Source organism: Pleuronectes platessa, chromosome 11, assembly GCF_947347685.1.
Source record: "Pleuronectes platessa chromosome 11, fPlePla1.1, whole genome shotgun sequence".
Taxonomy (NCBI): domain Eukaryota; kingdom Metazoa; phylum Chordata; class Actinopteri; order Pleuronectiformes; family Pleuronectidae; genus Pleuronectes; species Pleuronectes platessa.
Window position 1 is genome coordinate 25,259,442 of NC_070636.1, and position 25,915 is coordinate 25,285,356.

Below are 25,915 nucleotides of genomic sequence, written 5' to 3' on the forward strand. Positions count from 1 at the left end.
TGGAGCCTCTCGGTCACAGTCACCACCTACGCGGTGGGCCTCTCTTTGCTTTCCGCATGTCAGATTCTAGTATACAACATTCCCACCACGCCCCCATCTGCCAACCAAAATTATACAAGTCTTTATTTGCTCCTGCCCTGACTAGTGATTGGCTTTTAAGCCTTTTTAAGCGATACATCCCTGAACCACTTACATTGGGTCCAAAAAGCTGACTCTGCTTTCTCACCAAGTCTCCCAGAGGATCTTGAGTGAAAACCAGTTTCAGTTTTTGACAAACGCTTCTGATTCAATTTGGAATCCAGTTGAAGCTCATTGTGACCCCGTGCAGAGTCATGCATGATCACTTCACAAGGCAGTGAGTCATCAGAGCGGTTTTGCACACTTGTCAAACTCTGCCAGGCCATTCCCTCAGTTTCATTGACCCAGTGTAGAATTCACCTTTAAAACTCCACAATTGTTTGAGTGTTTGCTTTTCTACAAGGTAAGAACAGAGTGCACCGTTCCCAGCGGCACTGCAATGCTAGGTCGATGCGTGGAGAGAAGGGAGCAAGCTCCAAATTTCTGCTCCTCTTGCCAAAAATCTGCTTAATATGTAGTCCTCATATAGAGGACATATCAGATATTAAACTGATAAGAACAGATACTACACTTGATCTTAGCCAAAAGGCCGAGAAGCGATAATCCACAAGTGTTGGATGTCCACGCCAAGCTCTTGGCGCAAATCTCCCTTGCTGTGGTACCCCGTTTGTAGGTGTGCATAACAATGGCTGCTGCTCATCACCTCCGCCTAAGCTCTCCTTTGTGGACACTTGATTTCTGACCTAGACAATTCTTTGACTTTTCACAATTTCATAAGGCTCAGCCATAAAGCAAAGCCTGCCAAAAATAGATTCAACTCATGTGTGTTCCTCTCCACGGAAGTCTTTAGTAAAAGGCGAAAGACTTGTGCGTTATGAAGAGAAACCAGAGTCAGCATGGCCCTCTGTTCGAGAGCAGCGGAGGAGCCTCTCGGTCACAGTCACCACCTACGCGGTGGGCCTCTCTTTGCTTTCCGCATGTCAGATTCTAGTATACAACATTCCCACCACGCCCCCATCTGCCAACCAAAATTATACAAGTCTTTATTTGCTCCTGCCCTGACTAGTGATTGGCTTTTAAGCCTTTTTAAGCGATACATCCCTGAACCACTTACATTGGGTCCAAAAAGCTGACTCTGCTTTCTCACCAAGTCTCCCAGAGGATCTTGAGTGAAAACCAGTTTCAGTTTTTGACAAACGCTTCTGATTCAATTTGGAATCCAGTTGAAGCTCATTGTGACCCCGTGCAGAGTCATGCATGATCACTTCACAAGGCAGTGAGTCATCAGAGCGGTTTTGCACACTTGTCAAACTCTGCCAGGCCATTCCCTCAGTTTCATTGACCCAGTGTAGAATTCACCTTTAAAACTCCACAATTGTTTGAGTGTTTGCTTTTCTACAAGGTAAGAACAGAGTGCACCGTTCCCAGCGGCACTGCAATGCTAGGTCGATGCGTGGAGAGAAGGGAGCAAGCTCCAAATTTCTGCTCCTCTTGCCAAAAATCTGCTTAATATGTAGTCCTCATATAGAGGACATATCAGATATTAAACTGATAAGAACAGATACTACACTTGATCTTAGCCAAAAGGCCGAGAAGCGATAATCCACAAGGATGTCCACGCCAAGCTCTTGGCGCAAATCTCCCTTGCTGTGGTACCCCGTTTGTAGGTGTGCATAACAATGGCTGCTGCTCATCACCTCCGCCTAAGCTCTCCTTTGTGGACACTTGATTTCTGACCTAGACAATTCTTTGACTTTTCACAATTTCATAAGGCTCAGCCATAAAGCAAAGCCTGCCAAAAATAGATTCAACTCATGTGTGTTCCTCTCCACGGAAGTCTTTAGTAAAAGGCGAAAGACTTGTGCGTTATGAAGAGAAACCAGAGTCAGCATGGCCCTCTGTTCGAGAGCAGCGGAGGAGCCTCTCGGTCACAGTCACCACCTACGCGGTGGGCCTCTCTCTGCTTTCCGCATGTCAGATTCTAATATAAAACATTCCCACCACGCCCCCATCTGCCAACCAAAATTATACAAGTCTTTATTTGCTCCTGCCCTGACTAGTGATTGGCTTTTAAGCCTTTTTAAGCGATACATCCCTGAACCACTTACATTGGGTCCAAAAAGCTGACTCTGCTTTCTCATCAATTCTCCCAGAGGATCTTGAGTCAAAACCAGTTTCAGTTTTTGACAAACGCTTCTGATTCAATTTGGAATCCAGTTGAAGCTCATTGTGACCCCGTGCAGAGTCATACATGATCACTTCACAAGGCAGTGAGTCATCAGAGCGGTTTCGCACACTTGTCAAACTCTGCCAGGCCATTCCCTCAGTTTCATTGTCCCAGTGTAGAATTGACCTTTTAAACTCCACAATTGTTTGAGTGTTTGCTTTTCTACAAGGTAAGAACAGAGTGCACCGTTCCCAGCGGCACTGCAATGCTAGGTCGATGCATGGAGAGAAGGGAGCAAGCTCCAAATTTCTGCTCCTCTTGCCAAAAATCTGCTTAATATGTAGTCCTCATATAAAGGACATATCAGATATTAAACTGATAAGAACAGATACTACACTTGATCTTAGCCAAAAGGCCGAGAAGCGATAATCCACAAGTGTTGGATGTCCACGCCAAGCTCTTGGCGCAAATCTCCCTTGCTGTGGTACCCCGTTTGTAGGTGTGCATAACAATGGCTGCTGCTCATCACCTCCGCCTAAGCTCTCCTTTGTGGACACTTGATTTCTGACCTAGACAATTCTTTGACTTTTCACAATTTCATAAGGCTCAGCCATAAAGCAAAGCCTGCCAAAAATAGATTCAACTCATGTGTGTTCCTCTCCACGGAAGTCTTTAGTAAAAGGCGAAAGACTTGTGCGTTATGAAGAGAAACCAGAGTCAGCATGGCCCTCTGTTCGAGAGCAGCGGTGGAGCCTCTCGGTCACAATCACCACCTACGCGGTGGGCCTCTCTTTGCTTTCCGCATGTCAGATTCTAGTATACAACATTCCCACCACGCCCCCATCTGCCAACCAAAATTATACAAGTCTTTATTTGCTCCTGCCCTGACTAGTGATTGGCTTTTAAGCCTTTTTAAGCGATACATCCCTGAACCACTTACATTGGGTCCAAAAAGCTGACTCTGCTTTCTCACCAAGTCTCCCAGAGGATCTTGAGTGAAAACCAGTTTCAGTTTTTGACAAACGCTTCTGATTCAATTTGGAATCCAGTTGAAGCTCATTGTGACCCCGTGCAGAGTCATGCATGATCACTTCACAAGGCAGTGAGTCATCAGAGCGGTTTTGCACACTTGTCAAACTCTGCCAGGCCATTCCCTCAGTTTCATTGACCCAGTGTATAATTCACCTTTAAAACTCCACAATTGTTTGAGTGTTTGCTTTTCTACAAGGTAAGAACAGAGTGCACCGTTCCCAGCGGCACTGCAATGCTAGGTCGATGCGTGGAGAGAAGGGAGCAAGCTCCAAATTTCTGCTCCTCTTGCCAAAAATCTGCTTAATATGTAGTCCTCATATAGAGGACATATCAGATATTAAACTGATAAGAACAGATACTACACTTGATCTTAGCCAAAAGGCCGAGAAGCGATAATCCACAAGTGTTGGATGTCCACGCCAAGCTCTTGGCGCAAATCTCCCTTGCTGTGGTACCCCGTTTGTAGGTGTGCATAACAATGGCTGCTGCTCATCACCTCCGCCTAAGCTCTCCTTTGTGGACACTTGATTTCTGACCTAGACAATTCTTTGACTTTTCACAATTTCATAAGGCTCAGCCATAAAGCAAAGCCTGCCAAAAATAGATTCAACTCATGTGTGTTCCTCTCCACGGAAGTCTTTAGTAAAAGGCGAAAGACTTGTGCGTTATGAAGAGAAACCAGTGTCAGCATGGCCCTCTGTTCGAGAGCAGCGGAGGAGCCTCTCGGTCACAGTCACCACCTACGCGGTGGGCCTCTCTTTGCTTTCCGCATGTCAGATTCTAGTATACAACATTCCCACCACGCCCCCATCTGCCAACCAAAATTATACAAGTCTTTATTTGCTCCTGCCCTGACTAGTGATTGGCTTTTAAGCTTTTTTAAGCGATACATCCCTGAACCACTTACATTGGGTCCAAAAAGCTGACTCTGCTTTCTCACCAAGTCTCCCAGAGGATCTTGAGTGAAAACCAGTTTCAGTTTTTGACAAACGCTTCTGATTCAATTTGGAATCCAGTTGAAGCTCATTGTGACCCCGTGCAGAGTCATGCATGATCACTTCACAAGGCAGTGAGTCATCAGAGCGGTTTCGCACACTTGTCAAACTCTGCCAGGCCATTCCCTCAGTTTCATTGACCCAGTGTAGAATTGACCTTTAAAACTCCACAATTGTTTGAGTGTTTGCTTTTCTACAAGGTAAGAACAGAGTGCACCGTTCCCAGCGGCACTGCAATGCTAGGTCGATGCGTGGAGAGAAGGGAGCAAGCTCCAAATTTCTGCTCCTCTTGCCAAAAATCTGCTTAATATGTAGTCCTCATATAGAGGACATATCAGATATTAAACTGATAAGAACAGATACTACACTTGATCTTAGCCAAAAGGCCGAGAAGCGATAATCCACAAGTGTTGGATGTCCACGCCAAGCTCTTGGCGCAAATCTCCCTTGCTGTGGTACCCCGTTTGTAGGTGTGCATAACAATGGCTGCTGCTCATCACCTCCGCCTAAGCTCTCCTTTGTGGACACTTGATTTCTGACCTAGACAATTCTTTGACTTTTCACAATTTCATAAGGCTCAGCCATAAAGCAAAGCCTGCCAAAAATAGATTCAACTCATGTGTGTTCCTCTCCACGGAAGTCTTTAGTAAAAGGCGAAAGACTTGTGCGTTATGAAGAGAAACCAGAGTCAGCATGGCCCTCTGTTCGAGAGCAGCGGAGGAGCCTCTCGGTCACAGTCACCACCTACGCGGTGGGCCTCTCTTTGCTTTCCGCATGTCAGATTCTAGTATACAACATTCCCACCACGCCCCCATCTGCCAACCAAAATTATACAAGTCTTTATTTGCTCCTGCCCTGACTAGTGATTGGCTTTTAAGCCTTTTTAAGCGATACATCCCTGAACCACTTACATTGGGTCCAAAAAGCTGACTCTGCTTTCTCACCAAGTCTCCCAGAGGATCTTGAGTGAAAACCAGTTTCAGTTTTTGACAAACGCTTCTGATTCAATTTGGAATCCAGTTGAAGCTCATTGTGACCCCGTGCAGAGTCATGCATGATCACTTCACAAGGCAGTGAGTCATCAGAGCGGTTTTGCACACTTGTCAAACTCTGCCAGGCCATTCCCTCAGTTTCATTGACCCAGTGTAGAATTCACCTTTAAAACTCCACAATTGTTTGAGTGTTTGCTTTTCTACAAGGTAAGAACAGAGTGCACCGTTCCCAGCGGCACTGCAATGCTAGGTCGATGCGTGGAGAGAAGGGAGCAAGCTCCAAATTTCTGCTCCTCTTGCCAAAAATCTGCTTAATATGTAGTCCTCATATAGAGGACATATCAGATATTAAACTGATAAGAACAGATACTACACTTGATCTTAGCCAAAAGGCCGAGAAGCGATAATCCACAAGTGTTGGATGTCCACGCCAAGCTCTTGGCGCAAATCTCCCTTGCTGTGGTACCCCGTTTGTAGGTGTGCATAACAATGGCTGCTGCTCATCACCTCCGCCTAAGCTCTCCTTTGTGGACACTTGATTTCTGACCTAGACAATTCTTTGACTTTTCACAATTTCATAAGGCTCAGCCATAAAGCAAAGCCTGCCAAAAATAGATTCAACTCATGTGTGTTCCTCTCCACGGAAGTCTTTAGTAAAAGGCGAAAGACTTGTGCGTTATGAAGAGAAACCAGAGTCAGCATGGCCCTCTGTTCGAGAGCAGCGGAGGAGCCTCTCGGTCACAGTCACCACCTACGCGGTGGGCCTCTCTTTGCTTTCCGCATGTCAGATTCTAGTATACAACATTCCCACCACGCCCCCATCTGCCAACCAAAATTATACAAGTCTTTATTTGCTCCTGCCCTGACTAGTGATTGGCTTTTAAGCCTTTTTAAGCGATACATCCCTGAACCACTTACATTGGGTCCAAAAAGCTGACTCTGCTTTCTCACCAAGTCTCCCAGAGGATCTTGAGTGAAAACCAGTTTCAGTTTTTGACAAACGCTTCTGATTCAATTTGGAATCCAGTTGAAGCTCATTGTGACCCCGTGCAGAGTCATGCATGATCACTTCACAAGGCAGTGAGTCATCAGAGCGGTTTTGCACACTTGTCAAACTCTGCCAGGCCATTCCCTCAGTTTCATTGACCCAGTGTAGAATTCACCTTTAAAACTCCACAATTGTTTGAGTGTTTGCTTTTCTACAAGGTAAGAACAGAGTGCACCGTTCCCAGCGGCACTGCAATGCTAGGTCGATGCGTGGAGAGAAGGGAGCAAGCTCCAAATTTCTGCTCCTCTTGCCAAAAATCTGCTTAATATGTAGTCCTCATATAGAGGACATATCAGATATTAAACTGATAAGAACAGATACTACACTTGATCTTAGCCAAAAGGCCGCGAAGCGATAATCCACAAGTGTTGGATGTCCACGCCAAGCTCTTGGCGCAAATCTCCCTTGCTGTGGTACCCCGTTTGTAGGTGTGCATAACAATGGCTGCTGCTCATCACCTCCGCCTAAGCTCTCCTTTGTGGACACTTGATTTCTGACCTAGACAATTCTTTGACTTTTCACAATTTCATAAGGCTCAGCCATAAAGCAAAGCCTGCCAAAAATAGATTCAACTCATGTTTGTTCCTCTCCACGGAAGTCTTTAGTAAAAGGCGAAAGACTTGTGCGTTATGAAGAGAAACCAGAGTCAGCATGGCCCTCTGTTCGAGAGCAGCGGAGGAGCCTCTCGGTCACAGTCACCACCTACGCGGTGGGCCTCTCTTTGCTTTCCGCATGTCAGATTCTAGTATACAACATTCCCACCACGCCCCCATCTGCCAACCAAAATTATACAAGTCTTTATTTGCTCCTGCCCTGACTAGTGATTGGCTTTTAAGCCTTTTTAAGCGATACATCCCTGAACCACTTACATTGGGTCCAAAAAGCTGACTCTGCTTTCTCACCAAGTCTCCCAGAGGATCTTGAGTGAAAACCAGTTTCAGTTTTTGACAAACGCTTCTGATTCAATTTGGAATCCAGTTGAAGCTCATTGTGACCCCGTGCAGAGTCATGCATGATCACTTCACAAGGCAGTGAGTCATCAGAGCGGTTTCGCACACTTGTCAAACTCTGCCAGGCCATTTCCTCAGTTTCATTGACCCAGTGTAGAATTCACCTTTAAAACTCCACAATTGTTTGAGTGTTTGCTTTTCTACAAGGTAAGAACAGAGTGCACCGTTCCCAGCAGCACTGCAATGCTAGGTCGATGCGTGGAGAGAAGGGAGCAAGCTCCAAATTTCTGCTCCTCTTGCCAAAAATCTGCTTAATATGTAGTCCTCATATAGAGGACATATCAGATATTAAACTGATAAGAACAGATACTACACTTGATCTTAGCCAAAAGGCCGAGAAGCGATAATCGACAAGGATGTCCACGCCAAGCTCTTGGCGCAAATCTCCCTTGCTGTGGTACCCCGTTTGTAGGTGTGCATAACAATGGCTGCTGCTCATCACCTCCGCCTAAGCTCTCCTTTGTGGACACTTGATTTCTGACCTAGACAATTCTTTGACTTTTCACAATTTCATAAGGCTCAGCCATAAAGCAAAGCCTGCCAAAAATAGATTCAACTCATGTTTGTTCCTCTCCACGGAAGTCTTTAGTAAAAGGCGAAAGACTTGTGCGTTATGAAGAGAAACCAGAGTCAGCATGGCCCTCTGTTCGAGAGCAGCGGAGGAGCCTCTCGGTCACAGTCACCACCTACGCGGTGGGCCTCTCTTTGCTTTCCGCATGTCAGATTCTAGTATACAACATTCCCACCACGCCCCCATCTGCCAACCAAAATTATACAAGTCTTTATTTGCTCCTGCCCTGACTAGTGATTGGCTTTTAAGCCTTTTTAAGCGATACATCCCTGAACCACTTACATTGGGTCCAAAAAGCTGACTCTGCTTTCTCACCAAGTCTCCCAGAGGATCTTGAGTGAAAACCAGTTTCAGTTTTTGACAAACGCTTCTGATTCAATTTGGAATCCAGTTGAAGCTCATTGTGACCCCGTGCAGAGTCATGCATGATCACTTCACAAGGCAGTGAGTCATCAGAGCGGTTTCGCACACTTGTCAAACTCTGCCAGGCCATTTCCTCAGTTTCATTGACCCAGTGTAGAATTCACCTTTAAAACTCCACAATTGTTTGAGTGTTTGCTTTTCTACAAGGTAAGAACAGAGTGCACCGTTCCCAGCAGCACTGCAATGCTAGGTCGATGCGTGGAGAGAAGGGAGCAAGCTCCAAATTTCTGCTCCTCTTGCCAAAAATCTGCTTAATATGTAGTCCTCATATAGAGGACATATCAGATATTAAACTGATAAGAACAGATACTACACTTGATCTTAGCCAAAAGGCCGAGAAGCGATAATCGACAAGGATGTCCACGCCAAGCTCTTGGCGCAAATCTCCCTTGCTGTGGTACCCCGTTTGTAGGTGTGCATAACAATGGCTGCTGCTCATCACCTCCGCCTAAGCTCTCCTTTGTGGACACTTGATTTCTGACCTAGACAATTCTTTGACTTTTCACAATTTCATAAGGCTCAGCCATAAAGCAAAGCCTGCCAAAAATAGATTCAACTCATGTGTGTTCCTCTCCACGGAAGTCTTTAGTAAAAGGCGAAAGACTTGTGCGTTATGAAGAGAAACCAGAGTCAGCATGGCCCTCTGTTCGAGAGCAGCGGAGGAGCCTCTCGGTCACAGTCACCACCTACGCGGTGGGCCTCTCTTTGCTTTCCGCATGTCAGATTCTAGTATACAACATTCCCACCACGCCCCCATCTGCCAACCAAAATTATACAAGTCTTTATTTGCTCCTGCCCTGACTAGTGATTGGCTTTTAAGCCTTTTTAAGCGATACATCCCTGAACCACTTACATTGGGTCCAAAAAGCTGACTCTGCTTTCTCACCAAGTCTCCCAGAGGATCTTGAGTGAAAACCAGTTTCAGTTTTTGACAAACGCTTCTGATTCAATTTGGAATCCAGTTGAAGCTCATTGTGACCCCGTGCAGAGTCATGCATGATCACTTCACAAGGCAGTGAGTCATCAGAGCGGTTTTGCACACTTGTCAAACTCTGCCAGGCCATTCCCTCAGTTTCATTGACCCAGTGTAGAATTCACCTTTAAAACTCCACAATTGTTTGAGTGTTTGCTTTTCTACAAGGTAAGAACAGAGTGCACCGTTCCCAGCGGCACTGCAATGCTAGGTCGATGCGTGGAGAGAAGGGAGCAAGCTCCAAATTTCTGCTCCTCTTGCCAAAAATCTGCTTAATATGTAGTCCTCATATAGAGGACATATCAGATATTAAACTGATAAGAACAGATACTACACTTGATCTTAGCCAAAAGGCCGAGAAGCGATAATCCACAAGGATGTCCACGCCAAGCTCTTGGCGCAAATCTCCCTTGCTGTGGTACCCCGTTTGTAGGTGTGCATAACAATGGCTGCTGCTCATCACCTCCGCCTAAGCTCTCCTTTGTGGACACTTGATTTCTGACCTAGACAATTCTTTGACTTTTCACAATTTCATAAGGCTCAGCCATAAAGCAAAGCCTGCCAAAAATAGATTCAACTCATGTGTGTTCCTCTCCACGGAAGTCTTTAGTAAAAGGCGAAAGACTTGTGCGTTATGAAGAGAAACCAGAGTCAGCATGGCCCTCTGTTCGAGAGCAGCGGAGGAGCCTCTCGGTCACAGTCACCACCTACGCGGTGGGCCTCTCTCTGCTTTCCGCATGTCAGATTCTAATATAAAACATTCCCACCACGCCCCCATCTGCCAACCAAAATTATACAAGTCTTTATTTGCTCCTGCCCTGACTAGTGATTGGCTTTTAAGCCTTTTTAAGCGATACATCCCTGAACCACTTACATTGGGTCCAAAAAGCTGACTCTGCTTTCTCATCAATTCTCCCAGAGGATCTTGAGTGAAAACCAGTTTCAGTTTTTGACAAACGCTTCTGATTCAATTTGGAATCCAGTTGAAGCTCATTGTGACCCCGTGCAGAGTCATACATGATCACTTCACAAGGCAGTGAGTCATCAGAGCGGTTTCGCACACTTGTCAAACTCTGCCAGGCCATTCCCTCAGTTTCATTGTCCCAGTGTAGAATTGACCTTTTAAACTCCACAATTGTTTGAGTGTTTGCTTTTCTACAAGGTAAGAACAGAGTGCACCGTTCCCAGCGGCACTGCAATGCTAGGTCGATGCATGGAGAGAAGGGAGCAAGCTCCAAATTTCTGCTCCTCTTGCCAAAAATCTGCTTAATATGTAGTCCTCATATAAAGGACATATCAGATATTAAACTGATAAGAACAGATACTACACTTGATCTTAGCCAAAAGGCCGAGAAGCGATAATCCACAAGTGTTGGATGTCCACGCCAAGCTCTTGGCGCAAATCTCCCTTGCTGTGGTACCCCGTTTGTAGGTGTGCATAACAATGGCTGCTGCTCATCACCTCCGCCTAAGCTCTCCTTTGTGGACACTTGATTTCTGACCTAGACAATTCTTTGACTTTTCACAATTTCATAAGGCTCAGCCATAAAGCAAAGCCTGCCAAAAATAGATTCAACTCATGTGTGTTCCTCTCCACGGAAGTCTTTAGTAAAAGGCGAAAGACTTGTGCGTTATGAAGAGAAACCAGAGTCAGCATGGCCCTCTGTTCGAGAGCAGCGGTGGAGCCTCTCGGTCACAATCACCACCTACGCGGTGGGCCTCTCTTTGCTTTCCGCATGTCAGATTCTAGTATACAACATTCCCACCACGCCCCCATCTGCCAACCAAAATTATACAAGTCTTTATTTGCTCCTGCCCTGACTAGTGATTGGCTTTTAAGCCTTTTTAAGCGATACATCCCTGAACCACTTACATTGGGTCCAAAAAGCTGACTCTGCTTTCTCACCAAGTCTCCCAGAGGATCTTGAGTGAAAACCAGTTTCAGTTTTTGACAAACGCTTCTGATTCAATTTGGAATCCAGTTGAAGCTCATTGTGACCCCGTGCAGAGTCATGCATGATCACTTCACAAGGCAGTGAGTCATCAGAGCGGTTTTGCACACTTGTCAAACTCTGCCAGGCCATTCCCTCAGTTTCATTGACCCAGTGTATAATTCACCTTTAAAACTCCACAATTGTTTGAGTGTTTGCTTTTCTACAAGGTAAGAACAGAGTGCACCGTTCCCAGCGGCACTGCAATGCTAGGTCGATGCGTGGAGAGAAGGGAGCAAGCTCCAAATTTCTGCTCCTCTTGCCAAAAATCTGCTTAATATGTAGTCCTCATATAGAGGACATATCAGATATTAAACTGATAAGAACAGATACTACACTTGATCTTAGCCAAAAGGCCGAGAAGCGATAATCCACAAGTGTTGGATGTCCAGGCCAAGCTCTTGGCGCAAATCTCCCTTGCTGTGGTACCCCGTTTGTAGGTGTGCATAACAATGGCTGCTGCTCATCACCTCCGCCTAAGCTCTCCTTTGTGGACACTTGATTTCTGACCTAGACAATTCTTTGACTTTTCACAATTTCATAAGGCTCAGCCATAAAGCAAAGCCTGCCAAAAATAGATTCAACTCATGTGTGTTCCTCTCCACGGAAGTCTTTAGTAAAAGGCGAAAGACTTGTGCGTTATGAAGAGAAACCAGTGTCAGCATGGCCCTCTGTTCGAGAGCAGCGGAGGAGCCTCTCGGTCACAGTCACCACCTACGCGGTGGGCCTCTCTTTGCTTTCCGCATGTCAGATTCTAGTATACAACATTCCCACCACGCCCCCATCTGCCAACCAAAATTATACAAGTCTTTATTTGCTCCTGCCCTGACTAGTGATTGGCTTTTAAGCTTTTTTAAGCGATACATCCCTGAACCACTTACATTGGGTCCAAAAAGCTGACTCTGCTTTCTCACCAAGTCTCCCAGAGGATCTTGAGTGAAAACCAGTTTCAGTTTTTGACAAACGCTTCTGATTCAATTTGGAATCCAGTTGAAGCTCATTGTGACCCCGTGCAGAGTCATGCATGATCACTTCACAAGGCAGTGAGTCATCAGAGCGGTTTCGCACACTTGTCAAACTCTGCCAGGCCATTCCCTCAGTTTCATTGACCCAGTGTAGAATTGACCTTTAAAACTCCACAATTGTTTGAGTGTTTGCTTTTCTACAAGGTAAGAACAGAGTGCACCGTTCCCAGCGGCACTGCAATGCTAGGTCGATGCGTGGAGAGAAGGGAGCAAGCTCCAAATTTCTGCTCCTCTTGCCAAAAATCTGCTTAATATGTAGTCCTCATATAGAGGACATATCAGATATTAAACTGATAAGAACAGATACTACACTTGATCTTAGCCAAAAGGCCGAGAAGCGATAATCCACAAGTGTTGGATGTCCACGCCAAGCTCTTGGCGCAAATCTCCCTTGCTGTGGTACCCCGTTTGTAGGTGTGCATAACAATGGCTGCTGCTCATCACCTCCGCCTAAGCTCTCCTTTGTGGACACTTGATTTCTGACCTAGACAATTCTTTGACTTTTCACAATTTCATAAGGCTCAGCCATAAAGCAAAGCCTGCCAAAAATAGATTCAACTCATGTGTGTTCCTCTCCACGGAAGTCTTTAGTAAAAGGCGAAAGACTTGTGCGTTATGAAGAGAAACCAGAGTCAGCATGGCCCTCTGTTCGAGAGCAGCGGAGGAGCCTCTCGGTCACAGTCACCACCTACGCGGTGGGCCTCTCTTTGCTTTCCGCATGTCAGATTCTAGTATACAACATTCCCACCACGCCCCCATCTGCCAACCAAAATTATACAAGTCTTTATTTGCTCCTGCCCTGACTAGTGATTGGCTTTTAAGCCTTTTTAAGCGATACATCCCTGAACCACTTACATTGGGTCCAAAAAGCTGACTCTGCTTTCTCACCAAGTCTCCCAGAGGATCTTGAGTGAAAACCAGTTTCAGTTTTTGACAAACGCTTCTGATTCAATTTGGAATCCAGTTGAAGCTCATTGTGACCCCGTGCAGAGTCATGCATGATCACTTCACAAGGCAGTGAGTCATCAGAGCGGTTTTGCACACTTGTCAAACTCTGCCAGGCCATTCCCTCAGTTTCATTGACCCAGTGTAGAATTCACCTTTAAAACTCCACAATTGTTTGAGTGTTTGCTTTTCTACAAGGTAAGAACAGAGTGCACCGTTCCCAGCGGCACTGCAATGCTAGGTCGATGCGTGGAGAGAAGGGAGCAAGCTCCAAATTTCTGCTCCTCTTGCCAAAAATCTGCTTAATATGTAGTCCTCATATAGAGGACATATCAGATATTAAACTGATAAGAACAGATACTACACTTGATCTTAGCCAAAAGGCCGAGAAGCGATAATCCACAAGTGTTGGATGTCCACGCCAAGCTCTTGGCGCAAATCTCCCTTGCTGTGGTACCCCGTTTGTAGGTGTGCATAACAATGGCTGCTGCTCATCACCTCCGCCTAAGCTCTCCTTTGTGGACACTTGATTTCTGACCTAGACAATTCTTTGACTTTTCACAATTTCATAAGGCTCAGCCATAAAGCAAAGCCTGCCAAAAATAGATTCAACTCATGTTTGTTCCTCTCCACGGAAGTCTTTAGTAAAAGGCGAAAGACTTGTGCGTTATGAAGAGAAACCAGAGTCAGCATGGCCCTCTGTTCGAGAGCAGCGGAGGAGCCTCTCGGTCACAGTCACCACCTACGCGGTGGGCCTCTCTTTGCTTTCCGCATGTCAGATTCTAGTATACAACATTCCCACCACGCCCCCATCTGCCAACCAAAATTATACAAGTCTTTATTTGCTCCTGCCCTGACTAGTGATTGGCTTTTAAGCCTTTTTAAGCGATACATCCCTGAACCACTTACATTGGGTCCAAAAAGCTGACTCTGCTTTCTCACCAAGTCTCCCAGAGGACCTTGAGTGAAAACCAGTTTCAGTTTTTGACAAACGCTTCTGATTCAATTTGGAATCCAGTTGAAGCTCATTGTGACCCCGTGCAGAGTCATGCATGATCACTTCACAAGGCAGTGAGTCATCAGAGCGGTTTTGCACACTTGTCAAACTCTGCCAGGCCATTCCCTCAGTTTCATTGACCCAGTGTAGAATTCACCTTTAAAACTCCACAATTGTTTGAGTGTTTGCTTTTCTACAAGGTAAGAACAGAGTGCACCGTTCCCAGCGGCACTGCAATGCTAGGTCGATGCGTGGAGAGAAGGGAGCAAGCTCCAAATTTCTGCTCCTCTTGCCAAAAATCTGCTTAATATGTAGTCCTCATATAGAGGACATATCAGATATTAAACTGATAAGAACAGATACTACACTTGATCTTAGCCAAAAGGCCGAGAAGCGATAATCCACAAGTGTTGGATGTCCACGCCAAGCTCTTGGCGCAAATCTCCCTTGCTGTGGTACCCCGTTTGTAGGTGTGCATAACAATGGCTGCTGCTCATCACCTCCGCCTAAGCTCTCCTTTGTGGACACTTGATTTCTGACCTAGACAATTCTTTGACTTTTCACAATTTCATAAGGCTCAGCCATAAAGCAAAGCCTGCCAAAAATAGATTCAACTCATGTGTGTTCCTCTCCACGGAAGTCTTTAGTAAAAGGCGAAAGACTTGTGCGTTATGAAGAGAAACCAGAGTCAGCATGGCCCTCTGTTCGAGAGCAGCGGAGGAGCCTCTCGGTCACAGTCACCACCTACGCGGTGGGCCTCTCTTTGCTTTCCGCATGTCAGATTCTAGTATACAACATTCCCACCACGCCCCCATCTGCCAACCAAAATTATACAAGTCTTTATTTGCTCCTGCCCTGACTAGTGATTGGCTTTTAAGCCTTTTTAAGCGATACATCCCTGAACCACTTACATTGGGTCCAAAAAGCTGACTCTGCTTTCTCACCAAGTCTCCCAGAGGATCTTGAGTGAAAACCAGTTTCAGTTTTTGACAAACGCTTCTGATTCAATTTGGAATCCAGTTGAAGCTCATTGTGACCCCGTGCAGAGTCATGCATGATCACTTCACAAGGCAGTGAGTCATCAGAGCGGTTTCGCACACTTGTCAAACTCTGCCAGGCCATTCCCTCAGTTTCATTGACCCAGTGTAGAATTGACCTTTAAAACTCCACAATTGTTTGAGTGTTTGCTTTTCTACAAGGTAAGAACAGAGTGCACCGTTCCCAGCGGCACTGCAATGCTAGGTCGATGCGTGGAGAGAAGGGAGCAAGCTCCAAATTTCTGCTCCTCTTGCCAAAAATCTGCTTAATATGTAGTCCTCATATAGAGGACATATCAGATATTAAACTGATAAGAACAGATACTACACTTGATCTTAGCCAAAAGGCCGAGAAGCGATAATCCACAAGTGTTGGATGTCCACGCCAAGCTCTTGGCGCAAATCTCCCTTGCTGTGGTACCCCGTTTGTAGGTGTGCATAACAATGGCTGCTGCTCATCACCTCCGCCTAAGCTCTCCTTTGTGGACACTTGATTTCTGACCTAGACAATTCTTTGACTTTTCACAATTTCATAAGGCTCAGCCATAAAGCAAAGCCTGCCAAAAATAGATTCAACTCATGTGTGTTCCTCTCCACGGAAGTCTTTAGTAAAAGGCGAAAGACTTGTGCGTTATGAAGAGAAACCAGAGTCAGCATGGCCCTCTGTTCGAGAGCAGCGGAGGAGCCTCTCGGTCACAGTCACCACCTACGCGGTGGGCCTCTCTTTGCTTTCCGCATGTCAGATTCTAGTATACAACATTCCCACCACGCCCCCATCTGCCAACCAAAATTATACAAGTCTTTATTTGCTCCTGCCCTGACTAGTGATTGGCTTTTAAGCCTTTTTAAGCGATACATCCCTGAACCACTTACATTGGGTCCAAAAAGCTGACTCTGCTTTCTCACCAAGTCTCCCAGAGGATCTTGAGTGAAAACCAGTTTCAGTTTTTGACAAACGCTTCTGATTCAATTTGGAATCCAGTTGAAGCTCATTGTGACCCCGTGCAGAGTCATGCATGATCACTTCACAAGGCAGTGAGTCATCAGAGCGGTTTTGCACACTTGTCAAACTCTGCCAGGCCATTCCCTCAGTTTCATTGACCCAGTGTAGAATTCACCTTTAAAACTCCACAATTGTTTGAGTGTTTGCTTTTCTACAAGGTAAGAACAGAGTGCACCGTTCCCAGCGGCACTGCAATGCTAGGTCGATGCGTGGAGAGAAGGGAGCAAGCTCCAAATTTCTGCTCCTCTTGCCAAAAATCTGCTTAATATGTAGTCCTCATATAGAGGACATATCAGATATTAAACTGATAAGAACAGATACTACACTTGATCTTAGCCAAAAGGCCGAGAAGCGATAATCCACAAGTGTTGGATGTCCACGCCAAGCTCTTGGCGCAAATCTCCCTTGCTGTGGTACCCCGTTTGTAGGTGTGCATAACAATGGCTGCTGCTCATCACCTCCGCCTAAGCTCTCCTTTGTGGACACTTGATTTCTGACCTAGACAATTCTTTGACTTTTCACAATTTCATAAGGCTCAGCCATAAAGCAAAGCCTGCCAAAAATAGATTCAACTCATGTTTGTTCCTCTCCACGGAAGTCTTTAGTAAAAGGCGAAAGACTTGTGCGTTATGAAGAGAAACCAGAGTCAGCATGGCCCTCTGTTCGAGAGCAGCGGAGGAGCCTCTCGGTCACAGTCACCACCTACGCGGTGGGCCTCTCTTTGCTTTCCGCATGTCAGATTCTAGTATACAACATTCCCACCACGCCCCCATCTGCCAACCAAAATTATACAAGTCTTTATTTGCTCCTGCCCTGACTAGTGATTGGCTTTTAAGCCTTTTTAAGCGATACATCCCTGAACCACTTACATTGGGTCCAAAAAGCTGACTCTGCTTTCTCACCAAGTCTCCCAGAGGATCTTGAGTGAAAACCAGTTTCAGTTTTTGACAAACGCTTCTGATTCAATTTGGAATCCAGTTGAAGCTCATTGTGACCCCGTGCAGAGTCATGCATGATCACTTCACAAGGCAGTGAGTCATCAGAGCGGTTTTGCACACTTGTCAAACTCTGCCAGGCCATTCCCTCAGTTTCATTGACCCAGTGTAGAATTCACCTTTAAAACTCCACAATTGTTTGAGTGTTTGCTTTTCTACAAGGTAAGAACAGAGTGCACCGTTCCCAGCGGCACTGCAATGCTAGGTCGATGCGTGGAGAGAAGGGAGCAAGCTCCAAATTTCTGCTCCTCTTGCCAAAAATCTGCTTAATATGTAGTCCTCATATAGAGGACATATCAGATATTAAACTGATAAGAACAGATACTACACTTGACCTTAGCCAAAAGGCCGAGAAGCGATAATCGACAAGGATGTCCACGCCAAGCTCTTGGCGCAAATCTCCCTTGCTGTGGTACCCCGTTTGTAGGTGTGCATAACAATGGCTGCTGCTCATCACCTCCGCCTAAGCTCTCCTTTGTGGACACTTGATTTCTGACCTAGACAATTCTTTGACTTTTCACAATTTCATAAGGCTCAGCCATAAAGCAAAGCCTGCCAAAAATAGATTCAACTCATGTGTGTTCCTCTCCACGGAAGTCTTTAGTAAAAGGCGAAAGACTTGTGCGTTATGAAGAGAAACCAGAGTCAGCATGGCCCTCTGTTCGAGAGCAGCGGAGGAGCCTCTCGGTCACAGTCACCACCTACGCGGTGGGCCTCTCTTTGCTTTCCGCATGTCAGATTCTAGTATACAACATTCCCACCACGCCCCCATCTGCCAACCAAAATTATACAAGTCTTTATTTGCTCCTGCCCTGACTAGTGATTGGCTTTTAAGCCTTTTTAAGCGATACATCCCTGAACCACTTACATTGGGTCCAAAAAGCTGACTCTGCTTTCTCACCAAGTCTCCCAGAGGATCTTGAGTGAAAACCAGTTTCAGTTTTTGACAAACGCTTCTGATTCAATTTGGAATCCAGTTGAAGCTCATTGTGACCCCGTGCAGAGTCATGCATGATCACTTCACAAGGCAGTGAGTCATCAGAGCGGTTTTGCACACTTGTCAAACTCTGCCAGGCCATTCCCTCAGTTTCATTGACCCAGTGTAGAATTCACCTTTAAAACTCCACAATTGTTTGAGTGTTTGCTTTTCTACAAGGTAAGAACAGAGTGCACCGTTCCCAGCGGCACTGCAATGCTAGGTCGATGCGTGGAGAGAAGGGAGCAAGCTCCAAATTTCTGCTCCTCTTGCCAAAAATCTGCTTAATATGTAGTCCTCATATAGAGGACATATCAGATATTAAACTGATAAGAACAGATACTACACTTGATCTTAGCCAAAAGGCCGAGAAGCGACAATCCACAAGGATGTCCACGCCAAGCTCTTGGCGCAAATCTCCCTTGCTGTGGTACCCCGTTTGTAGGTGTGCATAACAATGGCTGCTGCTCATCACCTCCGCCTAAGCTCTCCTTTGTGGACACTTGATTTCTGACCTAGACAATTCTTTGACTTTTCACAATTTCATAAGGCTCAGCCATAAAGCAAAGCCTGCCAAAAATAGATTCAACTCATGTGTGTTCCTCTCCACGGAAGTCTTTAGTAAAAGGCGAAAGACTTGTGCGTTATGAAGAGAAACCAGAGTCAGCATGGCCCTCTGTTCGAGAGCAGCGGAGGAGCCTCTCGGTCACAGTCACCACCTACGCGGTGGGCCTCTCTTTGCTTTCCGCATGTCAGATTCTAGTATACAACATTCCCACGACGCCCCCATCTGCCAACCAAAATTATACAAGTCTTTATTTGCTCCTGCCCTGACTAGTGATTGGCTTTTAAGCCTTTTTAAGCGATACATCCCTGAACCACTTACATTGGGTCCAAAAAGCTGACTCTGCTTTCTCACCAAGTCTCCCAGATGATCTTGAGTGAAAACCAGTTTCAGTTTTTGACAAACGCTTCTGATTCAATTTGGAATCCAGTTGAAGCTCATTGTGACCCCGTGCAGAGTCATGCATGATCACTTCACAAGGCAGTGAGTCATCAGAGCGGTTTTGCACACTTGTCAAACTCTGCCAGGCCATTCCCTCAGTTTCATTGACCCAGTGTAGAATTCACCTTTAAAACTCCACAATTGTTTGAGTGTTTGCTTTTCTACAAGGTAAGAACAGAGTGCACCGTTCCCAGCGGCACTGCAATGCTAGGTCGATGCGTGGAGAGAAGGGAGCAAGCTCCAAAAATCTGCTTAATATGTAGTCCTCATATAGAGGACATATCAGATATTAAACTGATAAGAACAGATACTACACTTGATCTTAGCCAAAAGGCCGAGAAGCGATAATCCACAAGTGTTGGATGTCCACGCCAAGCTCTTGGCGCAAATCTCTCTTGCTGTGGTACCCCGTTTGTAGGTGTGCATAACAATGGCTGCTGCTCATCACCTCCGCCTAAGCTCTCATTTGTGGACACTTGATTTCTGACCTAGACAATTCTTTGACTTTTCACAATTTCATAAGGCTCAGCCATAAAGCAAAGCCTGCCAAAAATAGATTCAACTCATGTGTGTTCCTCTCCACGGAAGTCTTTAGTAAAAGGCGAAAGACTTGTGCGTTATGAAGAGAAACCAGAGTCAGCATGGCCCTCTGTTCGAGAGCAGCGGAGGAGCCTCTCGGTCACAGTCACCACCTACGCGGTGGGCCTCTCTTTGCTTTCCGCATGTCAGATTCTAGTATACAACATTCCCACCACGCCCCCATCTGCCAACCAAAATTATACAAGTCTTTATTTGCTCCTGCCCTGACTAGTGATTGGCTTTTAAGCCTTTTTAAGCGATACATCCCTGAACCACTTACATTGGGTCCAAAAAGCTGACTCTGCTTTCTCACCAAGTCTCCCAGAGGATCTTGAGTGAAAACCAGTTTCAGTTTTTGACAAACGCTTCTGATTCAATTTGGAATCCAGTTGAAGCTCATTGTGACCCCGTGCAGAGTCATGCAGGATCACTTCACAAGGCAGTGAGTCATCAGAGCGGTTTTGCACACTTGTCAAACTCTGCCAGGCCATTCCCTCAGTTTCATTGACCCAGTGTAGAATTCACCTTTAAAACTCCACCATTGTTTGAGTGTTTGCTTTTCTACAAGGTAAGAACAGAGTGCACCGTTCCCAGCGGCACTGCAATGCTAGGTCGATGCGTGGAGAGAAGGGAGCAAGCTCCAAATTTCTGCTCCTCTTGCCAAAAATCTGCTTAATATGTAGTCCTCATATAGAGGACATATCAGATATTAAACTGATAAGAACAGATACTACACTTGATCTTAGCCAAAAGGCCGAGAAGCGATAATCCACAAGTGTTGGATGTCCACGCCAAGCTCTTGGCGCAAATCTCCCTTGCTGTGGTACCCCGTTTGTAGGTGTGCATAACAATGGCTGCTGATCATCACCTCCGCCTAAGCTCTCCTTTGTGGACACTTGATTTCTGACCTAGACAATTCTTTGACTTTTCACAATTTCATAAGGCTCAGCCATAAAGCAAAGCCTGCCAAAAATAGATTCAACTCATGTGTGTTCCTCTCCACGGAAGTCTTTAGTAAAAGGCGAAAGACTTGTGCGTTATGAAGAGAAACCAGAGTCAGCATGGCCCTCTGTTCGAGAGCAGCGGAGGAGCCTCTCGGTCACAGTCACCACCTACGCGGTGGGCCTCTCTTTGCTTTCCGCATGTCAGATTCTAGTATACAACATTCCCACCACGCCCCCATCTGCCAACCAAAATTATACAAGTCTTTATTTGCTCCTGCCCTGACTAGTGATTGGCTTTTAAGCCTTTTTAAGCGATACATCCCTGAACCACTTACATTGGGTCCAAAAAGCTGACTCTGCTTTCTCACCAAGTCTCCCAGAGGATCTTGAGTGAAAACCAGTTTCAGTTTTTGACAAACGCTTCTGATTCAATTTGGAATCCAGTTTTTTTTTTTTTGTGATCAACTTTTTATTTTACTGAGAAATGTAGCAAGGTACAGATCAATGTTACAGTAATCAATAACAACATATATATTCACATGTACTCATACCTGTCAATGTATATAGACACACAAAGGTAAACAATAAAGGAAAAATAATAACTAGGAATAAGTCAAATAGTAAAATAGAAAAAATATATATATATGAAAATATTAAATAAACAAACACAAATATACAATAGGTCATTAATACAAAAACAATAACATATGTATGTAATAAAACACAGGGAAATAAAATAAAATAAAATAACATAAATGAATAAAATAAAATAAAACTATCCCAAACACAAACCACCCACATCCCGGATCCAGCTTCCTAAAGAAACCTTAATCACATATTACAGTTGAAGCGCACGGAGGACAGTTAGGAGCGATTCCCAGGCCTTTATAGCGGATTCTTTGGCTCCATGTACTCGAGCTGTTGACAGTTCTAAATAGACAATGTCCAAGTATGTTAAAATCCATGCTCGGAAAGAAAGTGAGTGTGGAGGTTTCCAGCGTGTAGCAACAAGTTTTTTTGCAGCAGTGAATCCCGCCAACAACGCTTTCCTCTTGTCCAGGGTCAACCCCAGTCCTGATAAATCATTTAAAATGAATGTAGCAGGCAAACAAGGCAACTTAATATTAAACAACTTAGATAGATTCAAGGAGATCATTTTCCAAAATTCTGCCACAGGTGTACACTCCCAAAACATATGAAAAAAGCTGCCGATCGCTTTGGAGGAACATAACGTACATGTAGAATCATTTATAACTTTCATCAGATGAAGCCTTCTAGGAGTAAAATATAATTTGGAATCCAGTTGAAGCTCATTGTGACCCCGTGCAGAGTCATGCATGATCACTTCACAAGGCAGTGAGTCATCAGAGCGGTTTCGCACACTTGTCAAACTCTGCCAGGCCATTTCCTCAGTTTCATTGACCCAGTGTAGAATTCACCTTTAAAACTCCACAATTGTTTGAGTGTTTGCTTTTCTACAAGGTAAGAACAGAGTGCACCGTTCCCAGCGGCACTGCAATGCTAGGTCGATGCGTGGAGAGAAGGGAGCAAGCTCCAAATTTCTGCTCCTCTTGCCAAAAATCTGCTTAATATGTAGTCCTCATATAGAGGACATATCAGATATTAAACTGATAAGAACAGATACTACACTTGATCTTAGCCAAAAGGCCGAGAAGCGATAATCGACAAGGATGTCCACGCCAAGCTCTTGGCGCAAATCTCCCTTGCTGTGGTACCCCGTTTGTAGGTGTGCATAACAATGGCTGCTGCTCATCACCTCCGCCTAAGCTCTCCTTTGTGGACACTTGATTTCTGACCTAGACAATTCTTTGACTTTTCACAATTTCATAAGGCTCAGCCATAAAGCAAAGCCTGCCAAAAATAGATTCAACTGATGTGTGTTCCTCTCCACGGAAGTCTTTAGTAAAAGGCGAAAGACTTGTGCGTTATGAAGAGAAACCAGAGTCAGCATGGCCCTCTGTTCGAGAGCAGCGGAGGAGCCTCTCGGTCACAGTCACCACCTACGCGGTGGGCCTCTCTTTGCTTTCCGCATGTCAGATTCTAGTATACAACATTCCCACCACGCCCCCATCTGCCAACCAAAATTATACAAGTCTTTATTTGCTCCTGCCCTGACTAGTGATTGGCTTTTAAGCCTTTTTAAGCGATACATCCCTGAACCACTTACATTGGGTCCAAAAAGCTGACTCTGCTTTCTCACCAAGTCTCCCAGAGGATCTTGAGTGAAAACCAGTTTCAGTTTTTGACAAACGCTTCTGATTCAATTTGGAATCCAGTTGAAGCTCATTGTGACCCCGTGCAGAGTCATGCATGATCACTTCACAAGGCAGTGAGTCATCAGAGCGGTTTTGCACACTTGTCAAACTCTGCCAGGCCATTCCCTCAGTTTCATTGACCCAGTGTAGAATTCACCTTTAAAACTCCACAATTGTTTGAGTGTTTGCTTTTCTACAAGGTAAGAACAGAGTGCACCGTTCCCAGCGGCACTGCAATGCTAGGTCGATGCGTGGAGAGAAGGGAGCAAGCTCCAAATTTCTGCTCCTCTTGCCAAAAATCTGCTTAATATGTAGTCCTCATATAGAGGACATATCAGATATTAAACTGATAAGAACAGATACTACACTTGATCTTAGCCAAAAGGCCGAGAAGCGATAATCCACAAGTGTTGGATGTCCACGCCAAGCTCTTGGCGCAAATCTCCCTTGCTGTGGTACCCCGTTTGTAGGTGTGCATAACAATGGCTGCTGATCATCACCTCCGCCTAAGCTCTCCTTTGTGGACACTTGATTTCTGACCTAGACAATTCTTTGACTTTTCACAATTTCATAAGGCTCAGCCATAAAGCAAAGCCTGCCAAAAATAGATTCAACTCATGTGTGTTCCTCTCCACGGAAGTCTTTAGTAAAAGGCGAAAGACTTGTGCGTTATGAAGAGAAACCAGAATCAGCATGGCCCTCTGTTCGAGAGCAGCGGAGGAGCCTCTCGGTCACAGTCACCACCTACGCGGTGGGCCTCTCTTTGCTTTCCGCATATCAGATATTAAACTGATAAGAACAGATACTACACTTGATCTTAGCCAAAAGGCCGAGAAGCGATAATCCACAAGGATGTCCACGCCAAGCTCTTGGCGCAAATCTCCCTTGCTGTGGTACCCCGTTTGTAGGTGTGCATAACAATGGCTGCTGCTCATCACCTCCGCCTAAGCTCTCCTTTGTGGACACTTGATTTCTGACCTAGACAATTCTTTGACTTTTCACAATTTCATAAGGCTCAGCCATAAAGCAAAGCCTGCCAAAAATAGATTCAACTCATGTGTGTTCCTCTCCACGGAAGTCTTTAGTAAAAGGCGAAAGACTTGTGCGTTATGAAGAGAAACCAGAGTCAGCATGGCCCTCTGTTCGAGAGCAGCGGAGGAGCCTCTCGGTCACAGTCACCACCTACGCGGTGGGCCTCTCTTTGCTTTCCGCATGTCAGATTCTAGTATACAACATTCCCACGACGCCCCCATCTGCCAACCAAAATTATACAAGTCTTTATTTGCTCCTGCCCTGACTAGTGATTGGCTTTTAAGCCTTTTTAAGCGATACATCCCTGAACCACTTACATTGGGTCCAAAAAGCTGACTCTGCTTTCTCACCAAGTCTCCCAGATGATCTTGAGTGAAAACCAGTTTCAGTTTTTGACAAACGCTTCTGATTCAATTTGGAATCCAGTTGAAGCTCATTGTGACCCCGTGCAGAGTCATGCATGATCACTTCACAAGGCAGTGAGTCATCAGAGCGGTTTTGCACACTTGTCAAACTCTGCCAGGCCATTCCCTCAGTTTCATTGACCCAGTGTAGAATTCACCTTTAAAACTCCACAATTGTTTGAGTGTTTGCTTTTCTACAAGGTAAGAACAGAGTGCACCGTTCCCAGCGGCACTGCAATGCTAGGTCGATGCGTGGAGAGAAGGGAGCAAGCTCCAAAAATCTGCTTAATATGTAGTCCTCATATAGAGGACATATCAGATATTAAACTGATAAGAACAGATACTACACTTGATCTTAGCCAAAAGGCCGAGAAGCGATAATCCACAAGTGTTGGATGTCCACGCCAAGCTCTTGGCGCAAATCTCTCTTGCTGTGGTACCCCGTTTGTAGGTGTGCATAACAATGGCTGCTGCTCATCACCTCCGCCTAAGCTCTCCTTTGTGGACACTTGATTTCTGACCTAGACAATTCTTTGACTTTTCACAATTTCATAAGGCTCAGCCATAAAGCAAAGCCTGCCAAAAATAGATTCAACTCATGTGTGTTCCTCTCCACGGAAGTCTTTAGTAAAAGGCGAAAGACTTGTGCGTTATGAAGAGAAACCAGAGTCAGCATGGCCCTCTGTTCGAGAGCAGCGGAGGAGCCTCTCGGTCACAGTCACCACCTACGCGGTGGGCCTCTCTTTGCTTTCCGCATGTCAGATTCTAGTATACAACATTCCCACCACGCCCCCATCTGCCAACCAAAATTATACAAGTCTTTATTTGCTCCTGCCCTGACTAGTGATTGGCTTTTAAGCCTTTTTAAGCGATACATCCCTGAACCACTTACATTGGGTCCAAAAAGCTGACTCTGCTTTCTCACCAAGTCTCCCAGAGGATCTTGAGTGAAAACCAGTTTCAGTTTTTGACAAACGCTTCTGATTCAATTTGGAATCCAGTTGAAGCTCATTGTGACCCCGTGCAGAGTCATGCAGGATCACTTCACAAGGCAGTGAGTCATCAGAGCGGTTTTGCACACTTGTCAAACTCTGCCAGGCCATTCCCTCAGTTTCATTTACCCAGTGTAGAATTCACCTTTAACACTCCACAATTGTTTGAGTGTTTGCTTTTCTACAAGGTAAGAACAGAGTGCACCGTTCCCAGCGGCACTGCAATGCTAGGTCGATGCGTGGAGAGAAGGGAGCAAGCTCCAAATTTCTGCTCCTCTTGCCAAAAATCTGCTTAATATGTAGTCCTCATATAGAGGACATATCAGATATTAAACTGATAAGAACAGATACTACACTTGATCTTAGCCAAAAGGCCGAGAAGCGATAATCCACAAGTGTTGGATGTCCACGCCAAGCTCTTGGC

At 45.4% G+C, this 25,915-nt stretch overlaps 48 non-coding genes and 3 pseudogenes across 48 annotated transcripts; all 51 read right to left on the reverse strand.

Annotated features, from left to right (window-relative positions):
• Nucleotides 1-487: 487 nt before the first annotated feature.
• LOC128451647 (U2 spliceosomal RNA) lies at nt 488-679 on the reverse strand. The gene has a single exon (XR_008340185.1). It is a non-coding gene; the product is annotated as a U2 spliceosomal RNA (small nuclear RNA).
• A 180-nt stretch (nt 680-859) lies between these two features.
• On the reverse strand, nt 860-972 carry LOC128452390 (U5 spliceosomal RNA). The gene has a single exon (XR_008340887.1). It is a non-coding gene; the product is annotated as a U5 spliceosomal RNA (small nuclear RNA).
• Nucleotides 973-1,486: 514 nt separating this feature from the next.
• LOC128451648 (U2 spliceosomal RNA) lies at nt 1,487-1,678 on the reverse strand. The gene has a single exon (XR_008340186.1). It is a non-coding gene; the product is annotated as a U2 spliceosomal RNA (small nuclear RNA).
• Nucleotides 1,679-1,853: 175 nt separating this feature from the next.
• LOC128452391 (U5 spliceosomal RNA) lies at nt 1,854-1,966 on the reverse strand. Its single transcript, XR_008340888.1, has one exon. It is a non-coding gene; the product is annotated as a U5 spliceosomal RNA (small nuclear RNA).
• A 514-nt stretch (nt 1,967-2,480) lies between these two features.
• On the reverse strand, nt 2,481-2,672 carry LOC128451852 (U2 spliceosomal RNA). Its single transcript, XR_008340378.1, has one exon. It is a non-coding gene; the product is annotated as a U2 spliceosomal RNA (small nuclear RNA).
• Nucleotides 2,673-2,852: 180 nt separating this feature from the next.
• Nucleotides 2,853-2,965, reverse strand: LOC128452392 (U5 spliceosomal RNA). Its single transcript, XR_008340890.1, has one exon. It is a non-coding gene; the product is annotated as a U5 spliceosomal RNA (small nuclear RNA).
• A 514-nt stretch (nt 2,966-3,479) lies between these two features.
• LOC128451650 (U2 spliceosomal RNA) lies at nt 3,480-3,671 on the reverse strand. Its single transcript, XR_008340188.1, has one exon. It is a non-coding gene; the product is annotated as a U2 spliceosomal RNA (small nuclear RNA).
• Nucleotides 3,672-3,851: 180 nt separating this feature from the next.
• Nucleotides 3,852-3,964, reverse strand: LOC128452531 (U5 spliceosomal RNA). The gene has a single exon (XR_008341023.1). It is a non-coding gene; the product is annotated as a U5 spliceosomal RNA (small nuclear RNA).
• Nucleotides 3,965-4,478: 514 nt separating this feature from the next.
• On the reverse strand, nt 4,479-4,670 carry LOC128451651 (U2 spliceosomal RNA). Its single transcript, XR_008340189.1, has one exon. It is a non-coding gene; the product is annotated as a U2 spliceosomal RNA (small nuclear RNA).
• A 180-nt stretch (nt 4,671-4,850) lies between these two features.
• LOC128452393 (U5 spliceosomal RNA) lies at nt 4,851-4,963 on the reverse strand. The gene has a single exon (XR_008340891.1). It is a non-coding gene; the product is annotated as a U5 spliceosomal RNA (small nuclear RNA).
• A 514-nt stretch (nt 4,964-5,477) lies between these two features.
• On the reverse strand, nt 5,478-5,669 carry LOC128451652 (U2 spliceosomal RNA). Its single transcript, XR_008340190.1, has one exon. It is a non-coding gene; the product is annotated as a U2 spliceosomal RNA (small nuclear RNA).
• A 180-nt stretch (nt 5,670-5,849) lies between these two features.
• LOC128452394 (U5 spliceosomal RNA) lies at nt 5,850-5,962 on the reverse strand. Its single transcript, XR_008340892.1, has one exon. It is a non-coding gene; the product is annotated as a U5 spliceosomal RNA (small nuclear RNA).
• Nucleotides 5,963-6,476: 514 nt separating this feature from the next.
• On the reverse strand, nt 6,477-6,668 carry LOC128451915 (U2 spliceosomal RNA). Its single transcript, XR_008340437.1, has one exon. It is a non-coding gene; the product is annotated as a U2 spliceosomal RNA (small nuclear RNA).
• A 180-nt stretch (nt 6,669-6,848) lies between these two features.
• LOC128452316 (U5 spliceosomal RNA) lies at nt 6,849-6,961 on the reverse strand. Its single transcript, XR_008340815.1, has one exon. It is a non-coding gene; the product is annotated as a U5 spliceosomal RNA (small nuclear RNA).
• Nucleotides 6,962-7,475: 514 nt separating this feature from the next.
• On the reverse strand, nt 7,476-7,667 carry LOC128451770 (U2 spliceosomal RNA). The gene has a single exon (XR_008340301.1). It is a non-coding gene; the product is annotated as a U2 spliceosomal RNA (small nuclear RNA).
• Nucleotides 7,668-7,842: 175 nt separating this feature from the next.
• On the reverse strand, nt 7,843-7,955 carry LOC128452317 (U5 spliceosomal RNA). The gene has a single exon (XR_008340816.1). It is a non-coding gene; the product is annotated as a U5 spliceosomal RNA (small nuclear RNA).
• A 514-nt stretch (nt 7,956-8,469) lies between these two features.
• LOC128451771 (U2 spliceosomal RNA) lies at nt 8,470-8,661 on the reverse strand. Its single transcript, XR_008340302.1, has one exon. It is a non-coding gene; the product is annotated as a U2 spliceosomal RNA (small nuclear RNA).
• A 175-nt stretch (nt 8,662-8,836) lies between these two features.
• Nucleotides 8,837-8,949, reverse strand: LOC128452396 (U5 spliceosomal RNA). Its single transcript, XR_008340894.1, has one exon. It is a non-coding gene; the product is annotated as a U5 spliceosomal RNA (small nuclear RNA).
• A 514-nt stretch (nt 8,950-9,463) lies between these two features.
• LOC128451653 (U2 spliceosomal RNA) lies at nt 9,464-9,655 on the reverse strand. The gene has a single exon (XR_008340191.1). It is a non-coding gene; the product is annotated as a U2 spliceosomal RNA (small nuclear RNA).
• Nucleotides 9,656-9,830: 175 nt separating this feature from the next.
• LOC128452398 (U5 spliceosomal RNA) lies at nt 9,831-9,943 on the reverse strand. The gene has a single exon (XR_008340895.1). It is a non-coding gene; the product is annotated as a U5 spliceosomal RNA (small nuclear RNA).
• A 514-nt stretch (nt 9,944-10,457) lies between these two features.
• Nucleotides 10,458-10,649, reverse strand: LOC128451853 (U2 spliceosomal RNA). The gene has a single exon (XR_008340379.1). It is a non-coding gene; the product is annotated as a U2 spliceosomal RNA (small nuclear RNA).
• A 180-nt stretch (nt 10,650-10,829) lies between these two features.
• On the reverse strand, nt 10,830-10,942 carry LOC128452399 (U5 spliceosomal RNA). The gene has a single exon (XR_008340896.1). It is a non-coding gene; the product is annotated as a U5 spliceosomal RNA (small nuclear RNA).
• Nucleotides 10,943-11,456: 514 nt separating this feature from the next.
• LOC128451654 (U2 spliceosomal RNA) lies at nt 11,457-11,648 on the reverse strand. Its single transcript, XR_008340192.1, has one exon. It is a non-coding gene; the product is annotated as a U2 spliceosomal RNA (small nuclear RNA).
• A 180-nt stretch (nt 11,649-11,828) lies between these two features.
• LOC128452532 (U5 spliceosomal RNA) lies at nt 11,829-11,941 on the reverse strand. The gene has a single exon (XR_008341024.1). It is a non-coding gene; the product is annotated as a U5 spliceosomal RNA (small nuclear RNA).
• A 514-nt stretch (nt 11,942-12,455) lies between these two features.
• Nucleotides 12,456-12,647, reverse strand: LOC128451655 (U2 spliceosomal RNA). Its single transcript, XR_008340193.1, has one exon. It is a non-coding gene; the product is annotated as a U2 spliceosomal RNA (small nuclear RNA).
• Nucleotides 12,648-12,827: 180 nt separating this feature from the next.
• On the reverse strand, nt 12,828-12,940 carry LOC128452400 (U5 spliceosomal RNA). The gene has a single exon (XR_008340897.1). It is a non-coding gene; the product is annotated as a U5 spliceosomal RNA (small nuclear RNA).
• Nucleotides 12,941-13,454: 514 nt separating this feature from the next.
• Nucleotides 13,455-13,646, reverse strand: LOC128451656 (U2 spliceosomal RNA). The gene has a single exon (XR_008340194.1). It is a non-coding gene; the product is annotated as a U2 spliceosomal RNA (small nuclear RNA).
• Nucleotides 13,647-13,826: 180 nt separating this feature from the next.
• LOC128452318 (U5 spliceosomal RNA) lies at nt 13,827-13,939 on the reverse strand. Its single transcript, XR_008340817.1, has one exon. It is a non-coding gene; the product is annotated as a U5 spliceosomal RNA (small nuclear RNA).
• Nucleotides 13,940-14,453: 514 nt separating this feature from the next.
• Nucleotides 14,454-14,645, reverse strand: LOC128451657 (U2 spliceosomal RNA). The gene has a single exon (XR_008340195.1). It is a non-coding gene; the product is annotated as a U2 spliceosomal RNA (small nuclear RNA).
• Nucleotides 14,646-14,825: 180 nt separating this feature from the next.
• On the reverse strand, nt 14,826-14,938 carry LOC128452401 (U5 spliceosomal RNA). Its single transcript, XR_008340898.1, has one exon. It is a non-coding gene; the product is annotated as a U5 spliceosomal RNA (small nuclear RNA).
• A 514-nt stretch (nt 14,939-15,452) lies between these two features.
• On the reverse strand, nt 15,453-15,644 carry LOC128451658 (U2 spliceosomal RNA). The gene has a single exon (XR_008340196.1). It is a non-coding gene; the product is annotated as a U2 spliceosomal RNA (small nuclear RNA).
• Nucleotides 15,645-15,824: 180 nt separating this feature from the next.
• On the reverse strand, nt 15,825-15,937 carry LOC128452402 (U5 spliceosomal RNA). The gene has a single exon (XR_008340899.1). It is a non-coding gene; the product is annotated as a U5 spliceosomal RNA (small nuclear RNA).
• Nucleotides 15,938-16,451: 514 nt separating this feature from the next.
• On the reverse strand, nt 16,452-16,643 carry LOC128451659 (U2 spliceosomal RNA). The gene has a single exon (XR_008340197.1). It is a non-coding gene; the product is annotated as a U2 spliceosomal RNA (small nuclear RNA).
• Nucleotides 16,644-16,823: 180 nt separating this feature from the next.
• On the reverse strand, nt 16,824-16,936 carry LOC128452319 (U5 spliceosomal RNA). Its single transcript, XR_008340818.1, has one exon. It is a non-coding gene; the product is annotated as a U5 spliceosomal RNA (small nuclear RNA).
• Nucleotides 16,937-17,450: 514 nt separating this feature from the next.
• LOC128451926 (U2 spliceosomal RNA) lies at nt 17,451-17,642 on the reverse strand. Its single transcript, XR_008340447.1, has one exon. It is a non-coding gene; the product is annotated as a U2 spliceosomal RNA (small nuclear RNA).
• A 175-nt stretch (nt 17,643-17,817) lies between these two features.
• Nucleotides 17,818-17,930, reverse strand: LOC128452403 (U5 spliceosomal RNA). Its single transcript, XR_008340900.1, has one exon. It is a non-coding gene; the product is annotated as a U5 spliceosomal RNA (small nuclear RNA).
• Nucleotides 17,931-18,444: 514 nt separating this feature from the next.
• Nucleotides 18,445-18,636, reverse strand: LOC128451843 (U2 spliceosomal RNA). Its single transcript, XR_008340370.1, has one exon. It is a non-coding gene; the product is annotated as a U2 spliceosomal RNA (small nuclear RNA).
• Nucleotides 18,637-18,811: 175 nt separating this feature from the next.
• On the reverse strand, nt 18,812-18,924 carry LOC128452404 (U5 spliceosomal RNA). Its single transcript, XR_008340901.1, has one exon. It is a non-coding gene; the product is annotated as a U5 spliceosomal RNA (small nuclear RNA).
• Nucleotides 18,925-19,438: 514 nt separating this feature from the next.
• On the reverse strand, nt 19,439-19,610 carry LOC128451966 (uncharacterized; annotated as a pseudogene).
• Nucleotides 19,611-19,790: 180 nt separating this feature from the next.
• On the reverse strand, nt 19,791-19,903 carry LOC128452405 (U5 spliceosomal RNA). The gene has a single exon (XR_008340902.1). It is a non-coding gene; the product is annotated as a U5 spliceosomal RNA (small nuclear RNA).
• Nucleotides 19,904-20,417: 514 nt separating this feature from the next.
• LOC128451662 (U2 spliceosomal RNA) lies at nt 20,418-20,609 on the reverse strand. The gene has a single exon (XR_008340199.1). It is a non-coding gene; the product is annotated as a U2 spliceosomal RNA (small nuclear RNA).
• A 180-nt stretch (nt 20,610-20,789) lies between these two features.
• Nucleotides 20,790-20,902, reverse strand: LOC128452406 (U5 spliceosomal RNA). The gene has a single exon (XR_008340903.1). It is a non-coding gene; the product is annotated as a U5 spliceosomal RNA (small nuclear RNA).
• Nucleotides 20,903-22,275: 1,373 nt separating this feature from the next.
• LOC128451663 (U2 spliceosomal RNA) lies at nt 22,276-22,467 on the reverse strand. Its single transcript, XR_008340200.1, has one exon. It is a non-coding gene; the product is annotated as a U2 spliceosomal RNA (small nuclear RNA).
• A 175-nt stretch (nt 22,468-22,642) lies between these two features.
• LOC128452537 (U5 spliceosomal RNA) lies at nt 22,643-22,755 on the reverse strand. The gene has a single exon (XR_008341029.1). It is a non-coding gene; the product is annotated as a U5 spliceosomal RNA (small nuclear RNA).
• Nucleotides 22,756-23,269: 514 nt separating this feature from the next.
• Nucleotides 23,270-23,461, reverse strand: LOC128451664 (U2 spliceosomal RNA). Its single transcript, XR_008340201.1, has one exon. It is a non-coding gene; the product is annotated as a U2 spliceosomal RNA (small nuclear RNA).
• Nucleotides 23,462-23,641: 180 nt separating this feature from the next.
• On the reverse strand, nt 23,642-23,754 carry LOC128452524 (U5 spliceosomal RNA). The gene has a single exon (XR_008341017.1). It is a non-coding gene; the product is annotated as a U5 spliceosomal RNA (small nuclear RNA).
• Nucleotides 23,755-23,809: 55 nt separating this feature from the next.
• Nucleotides 23,810-23,904, reverse strand: LOC128451971 (uncharacterized; annotated as a pseudogene).
• A 175-nt stretch (nt 23,905-24,079) lies between these two features.
• Nucleotides 24,080-24,192, reverse strand: LOC128452408 (U5 spliceosomal RNA). The gene has a single exon (XR_008340905.1). It is a non-coding gene; the product is annotated as a U5 spliceosomal RNA (small nuclear RNA).
• Nucleotides 24,193-24,706: 514 nt separating this feature from the next.
• LOC128451967 (uncharacterized) lies at nt 24,707-24,878 on the reverse strand (annotated as a pseudogene).
• A 180-nt stretch (nt 24,879-25,058) lies between these two features.
• LOC128452409 (U5 spliceosomal RNA) lies at nt 25,059-25,171 on the reverse strand. The gene has a single exon (XR_008340906.1). It is a non-coding gene; the product is annotated as a U5 spliceosomal RNA (small nuclear RNA).
• A 514-nt stretch (nt 25,172-25,685) lies between these two features.
• On the reverse strand, nt 25,686-25,877 carry LOC128451665 (U2 spliceosomal RNA). The gene has a single exon (XR_008340202.1). It is a non-coding gene; the product is annotated as a U2 spliceosomal RNA (small nuclear RNA).
• Nucleotides 25,878-25,915: the final 38 nt, after the last annotated feature.